The sequence below is a fragment of the Eptatretus burgeri genome, chromosome 10, assembly GCF_056783735.1.
Source record: "Eptatretus burgeri isolate ZD-2024b chromosome 10, Ebu_testis_v1, whole genome shotgun sequence".
In the NCBI taxonomy this organism is placed as follows: domain Eukaryota; kingdom Metazoa; phylum Chordata; class Myxini; order Myxiniformes; family Myxinidae; genus Eptatretus; species Eptatretus burgeri.
In genome coordinates this window covers 82,416,993-82,424,991 of record NC_140970.1, presented here as the reverse complement: position 1 = coordinate 82,424,991, position 7,999 = coordinate 82,416,993, and the positions used below count along the sequence as shown (strand labels likewise).

Below are 7,999 nucleotides of genomic sequence, written 5' to 3'. Positions count from 1 at the left end.
GAAGAGGTTCTTCGGCAAATGATTGATACAAATGTTTATACACACGATCTGTGTATTAGAACGATGGTGGAATTCTAGTCCTAAGGAACGTTCTCGGATCATGTGAATCATGGCAGCGGTACGATGACGACTCTTCGTTGTTTGTGAGATGTGAAGACTCATAGTCAGGTAAAAGCTGGAAGATGTCTTGGCATCTGTTTCCACATTGAAGCACTATTATTGCATGTTCTATGTACATCCTTTCTGCCCAATGCTTTATACAGTGGAAGGTTAATTAGTGAGTTAGAAAAAACTAAAGTCACCTTGAAAAGCTAACCCCAGTATATATTAATTTTGAGGCAAGTCTTCAGTCCTGCACCCTCACCTGAAAACTTTCCAATGTGTCACCTTCTAAGTCAGTCACTGGTACCTGCTATTCCTCTTTTCCCATCTCCTCAAGAGATGAAGGCATAATACTGTGTCGAGACGAAGTATTGTCCGCAAACCATTCCTTTTCTTCACGAGTCCAGGTTATTCAGCCATTGTTGTATATTCTCACCCTGCTCTCATCTAACACCTACCACCTTGCTGTTAAAGGTGTTTCACCTGAATCACTCACAAAGCTTTTTACTGATCTTGACCGCCATTAAAATAGGTTTTCAGATAGCCCCAGTACCAAGGTCCAAGACCGTCAAAGTATGTTGCACAAATATGAATTGTGCTTTCTGACTCTTCTCCACTGTGTTTTACCATCGCTATGACAAGGAGGAAAGACTGGCCCACCCAACGACAAACTATTCAGCTCTCTTCCAAGAACAAGCAGGGAAATGGAATGTATTTCACAGCAAATGTCATCATTTTTGTTCTAATCTTATCTAACTCTGGGAGGCTGCCTGAAGGCCGACTAAGTAGTGCCAAAGTTGCATCATGGAAAATATTACACTGGGTGGTTTGCTGTTGTCTTCCCAGTGGTAATCATGGCAGGAACTTAGAATTTGTTCAAGGTACCGGCGATAGCTCGCATACTCTTTGCAAAGGACACCACAGCATCTTTAGCATCACCAACTAATCCTGATAGACGGGACACCAATTTCAACTCCAACCACGGGATGTTGCACACATTGATGAACCACCCTGCCTGTGAAACACTGGGATGACAGTTTATAGCTGAGTCGGGATTCAAACGATTCAAACCCAGGCTAAACTGCTCTTTGGCGAGTGTGCGTACCTCTAAGCCATTCTGCCAGCCCCTCATTTCTGTTTGGGCCATGCAATTTCTTTTTCTTTTTTTTCCCCCTCGTTTACCTAATGCTGGACAAAAACTGCTCTGAGAATCACGGAAATTGATTGAAGTTGAAAGAAGAGGTCAGGCCATTCCCCCAAGATACATCTATTGCTTTTGGCAGGTTCTGGCAATCACCCAGCTTCGCTTGCCTGGGACCCCCAGCAGTCTCAGCACACTTGCCTCTCAGATGACCTCTACACTCACCAGCAGTAATGTTGCTCTTGACAGTATCTTATCCTTTGTCTTCCATAGGGATGCTCCTGCTAATTTGATTGACAAAGAAATTCAACTGTTGAAGAACCAGCAGTGCCTTGGAAAATATCAAGATTATAATTTCAAAATATCATCGTCTCAAGGTATAAAGCGATGCTTGTGGCTGGCGAGATTTTTGATAATAACCTTTTATTATTTTAAGAATGAGCTTCTGGGAACTTTTTCTATCACTTTCAATGAAAGTACTGTGAACAACATAATGAGAACATCTGTTTATACACAGTAGGGAGAGAGGTGTTCATCCCATATGTCGTGTGCACAATGGGGAAGGGAGAATTTTTTTTTTTTTGGGGGGGGGGGGTATTCGCAAACATTCAAATCACCATCATCGATATACGGTTAATAACGTTCTATTAGTGATGGTGTTTGTACATTTGTTTGACATTCCACTTGTTTAATATGGCTGTTGGTACGCGAGGAGGTTCAAAAAGCTCTCAGACCGAGGCTCAGAATCCAATACACACCACTTTTACTTTTGAACTTTTCAAGAAGTATTAGTAATCAACCATATTGTTGCAAATTATATATATATATATATATATATATATATATATATATATATATATATATATATATATATATATAAAATGATAATAACAAACCTTGGAGTTCCTTTGACTATTGGACGTAGTCTCATTCCGAGAACATTTTTGAACATCCTACGTGTTTCCGTGCCAATATTTCTGTGGTTCTAACTTACACAGAAAATACTCCTGATGTTGTATATATATATATATATAAACCCCCTCAAAATATTTTCATTAATTACATTGTCCATTAAAGATTTTTTAAATTAATAAATTATTATTTATACCAAGCAGGAGCTTGTTTGTTTGCCTGTGGATAAGTACTGAAAAAAACAAAAACAATGCCCATTTGTACCATGAAAGCACAGAGTATCAAAAATACAAGTGAGAGAATAATAATAATAATAAAAGAAAAACAAGGTGATGGACTCGTACATACAAAACAACACCATCATAAATATACTGTATTAGACTTTAAGATATTTGTGTGCTCTGGAGCAGAAAGCCTTGATCCCAGATGTTGTTGGGTGACCAACAGTGGCATCTGGTAAACTGTTCCACACCCGTATTATTGTGGGTATATAGGAGCGGTCATGCTGAACAAGTGACCGGTGGCCACTCTCCGTCTTGCCAGTAAGACACTACACAGCATAGCTTCCAAAGGAAGCATTTGCTCTGGTGAACCTTGATGGAATCCATGATGGAGGGAGCATGGTCTTCAGAAGTGCTGGAACTTCTATACATCAGATCCAGAACTGCTACAGTTCTCCTGTGTGGTTGGGGATCCATATTCAATTCCTGTGGAGGGGCCTTGTTGATACATTCAGCACGACGTTGCACATCATCCAGCTTTTTACGATACATGGCACTTGCAGACATCAGTATGAAGGGAGCATATTCCATTGTGTTCCGGAAATAGGCTTTGTACACTTGGGCTCGGCCAAGCGGATCCAAGTATGGAGCAATACTGCTGAGGGCACTCACTCTTTGTTCAGCTCTAACGGTGATGGAGTTCACGTGAAACTTGAAACCCAAGCTCCGGGAGAACCTGATTCTAATTTTCTTAAGCTTGTGTACATACTGCAAGGGTTTGTTACCCATGAAGAACTCTGGGGGATGCTCACTTGGTAGTCGTCTACTGAGAGACATAACCTTGCATTTCTCAGTAGCAAACAGGACATTCCATTTCTGTCCCCACTCGTAGATTTTCTGTCGGTCTTCACTCAGAGAAATGGTGGCATTCACTGCATCCAGCAGGCAGTAGATGGTACCATAATCAGCATAGAGACAGGTAGGGTTATGCAGGTTGTCACACACATCGTTAATGTAGACGAGAAACAAGCTGGGCCCAATAATTGATGCTTGAGGTATTGAGCTGATACGTTAATGGAAACAGTTGTGGTATTTTGTTGGGCTTGAGTTCTAATAACAGCAGAGGATGCTCTGGCAGTGTAGCATGAAATTATGGAGATGAGTTATAATATTAATAATGATATGATATTGCTGTAGTATTATTTTGAGTTCCCTTGCAAGGAACTTTGATGCAGGATGAGACGATTAGGCCCAACAAGCCTGCACTATTATTTCTAAGTTATGGTTGTTTGTTCATTCTCCATCCTTTTTTAAATGCTGAGTGTCAAGCAGCATTCTGTTTCTGAAGTCTTTCGTATGACAAAGTTGGGGTTCGAACCACCGACCTCCCAGACTCAGAGCAGACGATCTAACCATTGCGCCACCAAGGCTGCAAATGCTTATGCTCGAGTTCAATCTGTACTCCGTAGTGGGAGCGACTTCGGACTGGTTCATACATGGGTCGGGGCCAGTGGGAGGAGTTGTAAGTTTAATTTTCATCCATTTGCATTTGTAATTAATAGACGGACCCTTTCCGAATCACTGTAGATCGGCTACTGACTCCGCTGGACGAGTAAATTGTTAACACTAGGACGATCTTCTCATTTTTCATCAGTAAGAGTTCACAGATGGATTAGCTTTTGAATGATCTTCGTAAAGCACGCAAAGTTTTCAGACGTGAAAACAAAGTTGCAATAAAAACGGAGATGATTGTAAACCGAAGAAACATTTTATTTCTAATTCACACTGCACTGCGGAATAGCTTTGAACCTCAGGGTATTCCCAATGATAATCAAAAAGGATACTTTACATCATTCCAACAAACTTTTTAAGAAAACGATTCAAACTCGCAACATTTCTGCAAGATAACTGGATTTTTATTCAGAATGTCTAGATCCTAGAGATCTCAAGAATGCCACTAAATGTGAACATTATCCCACTTCTGACACCATTTAAGATAACTGGTTTTTATTTCAAACCGAAGCAGCTTCTGATCTCGCGAGATCACGCCCGTGATTCAGATCAAGCCACAGGAACTGCTTTACATTACAGTTTCGAAAATGTTGTCCTGAAAACTCCCCCATCAAACCACATTCCTGTGAAGTCATTTGGAAAATTAATACCAAAAGATATAACGAGCATGAAGCACATAGAAATATGAATATATATATATATATTTATATATATACACATATAGATGTATATAAAGATAACTGCCCATATAATTCATGTTTCCATCATCTGGAAGCCAAATGGTCAAGCTCGTGGCAATGTCATGGGTGCTTGCTCGGTTTCGATTTTGTTTTTCACATTGATCAGAGGATTTTAGTGCAGCTTGCACATAAATCTCAGGCAGGCCAAGAACAGGAGTAGACATGGGTGTACTTTGATGTTAATGGCAAGGACATTAGCTGACAATGGACAATACACATCACGTTTGAAATTTGAACTTGGGTTCCCTACATCATGGGCCAGGGTCCATATCGGAACATAATCAGTACCAACCCGAATATACGGTATAATTATTGGTTTGATATATGGTATCATCAGATGGTTTAAAAGGAATTTATGCCAATTAATTTTGGCATTTTAATCTTTGCTACATTATAAAGTTCCAAATTTTATAATGCCAAAATTTACAAGTGAAACCCCAGGAGTAATTCCATACATTTACTAGTTTAACGTATTGATTTTATATTACTTTTTCACAACTGACCAATGATTGATCAGGCTTTCAGATAAAGCATATTGCCATGATTGGCCAAATGGCCCCTCCCTTGTCCAAGTTTTCTTATACATTGCTGTGTCCAATCAGATAAATCAATTTTGACAATAATATTTTTTGTTTTTGTAAGCAAAGCCATAATTTGACGTCACGAGATACTTTTCGACTTGTTTCACAGTCCTGATTATTCCGACCTTTTTGGATCAGCTGGGGAACGTTTCCAAAGCGGCAAGCTGAGCCTCAGGTTTATTGAAGGTGATTTGGGCAGGAATTGGTCCAGGAATGCTGTTTTGGGCAGGATGTTAAAGATCCCATTGCGTCCGTTGTGAAGAGTCGGCGAGCTATCTCCGACACCCTGAACAAAGTAAAAATTACTGCCCAAACCTACAAAGGCATTGCATCAGCGGCATTACACCACAGCCTTATGCTGCATACAAAACAAGAAGATTGCGCTGTTGACTTAATCCGATTAAATACACCAACAGGCATCAGCATACAGATGGGGAAGGTGCACATGCCGAGGGTCGACGCTTTGGTTTCTCATCATTAGTCCAAAGTTGGCCTGATACTCCATCAGTTTGCCTCCCGTAAAGGCTGCAAAGATCCAGAAGACAACTTTAAAATAAAAAGAAACCTTTCACACTCACTGCACTCACAAAAAGTTCTCTCATTCGTCTTTAAGAAACCATTTGCACTGAAAACTTTTGGCAATGCAACTTTGAAAATAAGTTATGGCTCAAGAATAGGCGTTTCAATGTATTCGAGCTCTCCAAGAAGTGGAACACACAGGCCACTCTGAACCCGAGCCAATAGTCCTGCTTTTGTAAGAAAGGGATTTTGTTTCTCACGAGTCCATTCATGCTGGAGATCAAAGGTGGCTTTTATGCCTCGCACAAGAAAGACCATAGTTCTTTTTTATGTCGCTTCAAGCATTCCAAGTACAGTATTGCGAAAAATTCAGGATCGAGGCATCGTCCTGATTGCAGTGCGCCGTTTCCCCAGAGTGGCAGGTGCACTCAGTTCTCGGAGGTCGAAGCTGGTCAGGGGTGGGGAGTACTCTTCAGCAATCATCCAGCCACGTGACTGCTTGCGGGTGAGGCTTATTAGGAGTGCAAGGACGCAGAACGCAGCACCCTTTATGTAGATACGAAGCACCTTGACGGGATGGCTGCCACAAAGGTGTGGCATGGTCACTGTGTTGGAGATAATGAAGACCACCGTAATTGAGGGAAAACGATCTGCATGCAAAATATGACAGAGAGAGAGAGAGATTTGATAAGGAATTGCAAATTTTTTCATTGTGACGTTGACTTCGCACGTGTTATAATGTGCTAGAGCAAATTTTGGGACAATTGGGCCAAATTAATGGAATTGTATAAAAATCAAAGAAAAGGCTTCACACACAAACAACTTGCTCTTGTATACATTAATATCCTGTGATTTATTTATTGCATTGTCCAGAATGACGGCACCAAACCGGGTGGTAGGATAAATTATCAGGAAAGAACAGCTCGGATGGTATTTATTACGCTCCCAAATGAGCTATCCACGACAGTCTCAAACACAATGCCCACTGATTACAATAGAAGTTTATCAAAGTCCCAACAGGGCTGAACTCTGAACATCTGATGGGATAAGGGGCATTGAAAGTGCACAGTACAGTACACTTAATGCTCAAATATTTTTGCATTTTAACCCCAATTAATAAATTGTTGCGCTCATCACTCTAATGCCATTACAGAATAAAGGGCAACACTCAGAATAGGAAATGAAAAATGGACTTACTGTTTCGGAGCTTGAGGTTTCTCCTCTAATTGTTAATTATACATATGTATACATCATTGCTTAAATGAAGGTGGTAAAGAGCGTTTGTGCGTTCCATCATTCACGGCTGTATTTAATAACGTTGACAGGTCGAGTATGGCTTCTCATTGGCGACCGTTCACACTTTCTCTCGTTCCCATTGGCTGGCGATAAGAGACCCCGGAATGCCGAACCCGAGCCCCCAACACTCCACGTGCGCCATCGCAATCCAAAGGGCGGAATTTGGGGCATAAGGTGCTCGGGTTCGCGTCTGTGCTCAACAAACCAAGGTCGCTCTGACAGGCCACAGTACATGTGCTGAATTGAACCAGGTTGATAGGTGTGCAGCTGCACAGGTGCACATTTTAGATGATAATCAAATCGATAACAAGAAGAGTGAGATTTGCTTTGCAATACATGTCCCCTACCGATGTGATATTTTCTAAGTCCAAAAATGGCATAACTCTGTGAAAAATTGACGAAACGCCCTGAATCTCAAACTACTTCTTTATCTTATCATACTAAAGACATGTAGCAAGTTTCAGTTGAATATGTTGAAAGGTATGGGGGAAAAGTCTGAAAAACCGCAGGTGGGACGGACGGACGGACGGACGGACGGAGAGCAAACCGAAAGTCCCCTCCAGTGAAACAGGTTGGGGACGAATAATCCCTTTGAAAATGAATCTCTAATGGATTATAATCCATTAGAGATTCATTTTCAATCCTGTGATTTATATATTTGTATATATAATTATATATATAATTTTATAATTATAAAAGCAATATAGGATGGTGAGACAGGAATAATGATCATCGAATGACTGGTATTTACAGACTGACCTTACCCATCCAGGTATTTTGAATACTGACCCAGCTAAAAACTGTCACCCTCGTGTTTCACATGCAGTTAAGGCCTCGGTGTGTGTGTGTGTGTGTGTGTGTGTGTGTGTGTGTGTGTGTGTGTGTGTGTGTGTGTGTGTGTGTGTGTGTGTGTGTGTGTGTGTGTGTGTGTGTGTGTGTGTGTGTGTTCTGTCCATCGGAAGTCACTTTAAACTG

The 7,999-nt window shown here is 40.9% G+C and overlaps 1 long non-coding RNA gene across 1 annotated transcript; it reads right to left on the bottom strand.

Moving 5' to 3' along the window:
* Positions 1 to 4,122: 4,122 nt before the first annotated feature.
* On the bottom strand, positions 4,123 to 7,503 carry LOC147018983 (uncharacterized). The gene is made up of 2 exons (XR_015062604.1): positions 6,926 to 7,503; positions 4,123 to 6,378 (listed from the first exon to the last, which is right to left on the bottom strand). It is a non-coding gene; the product is annotated as an uncharacterized LOC147018983 (long non-coding RNA).
* Between the last annotated feature and the right edge of the window lie 496 nt (positions 7,504 to 7,999).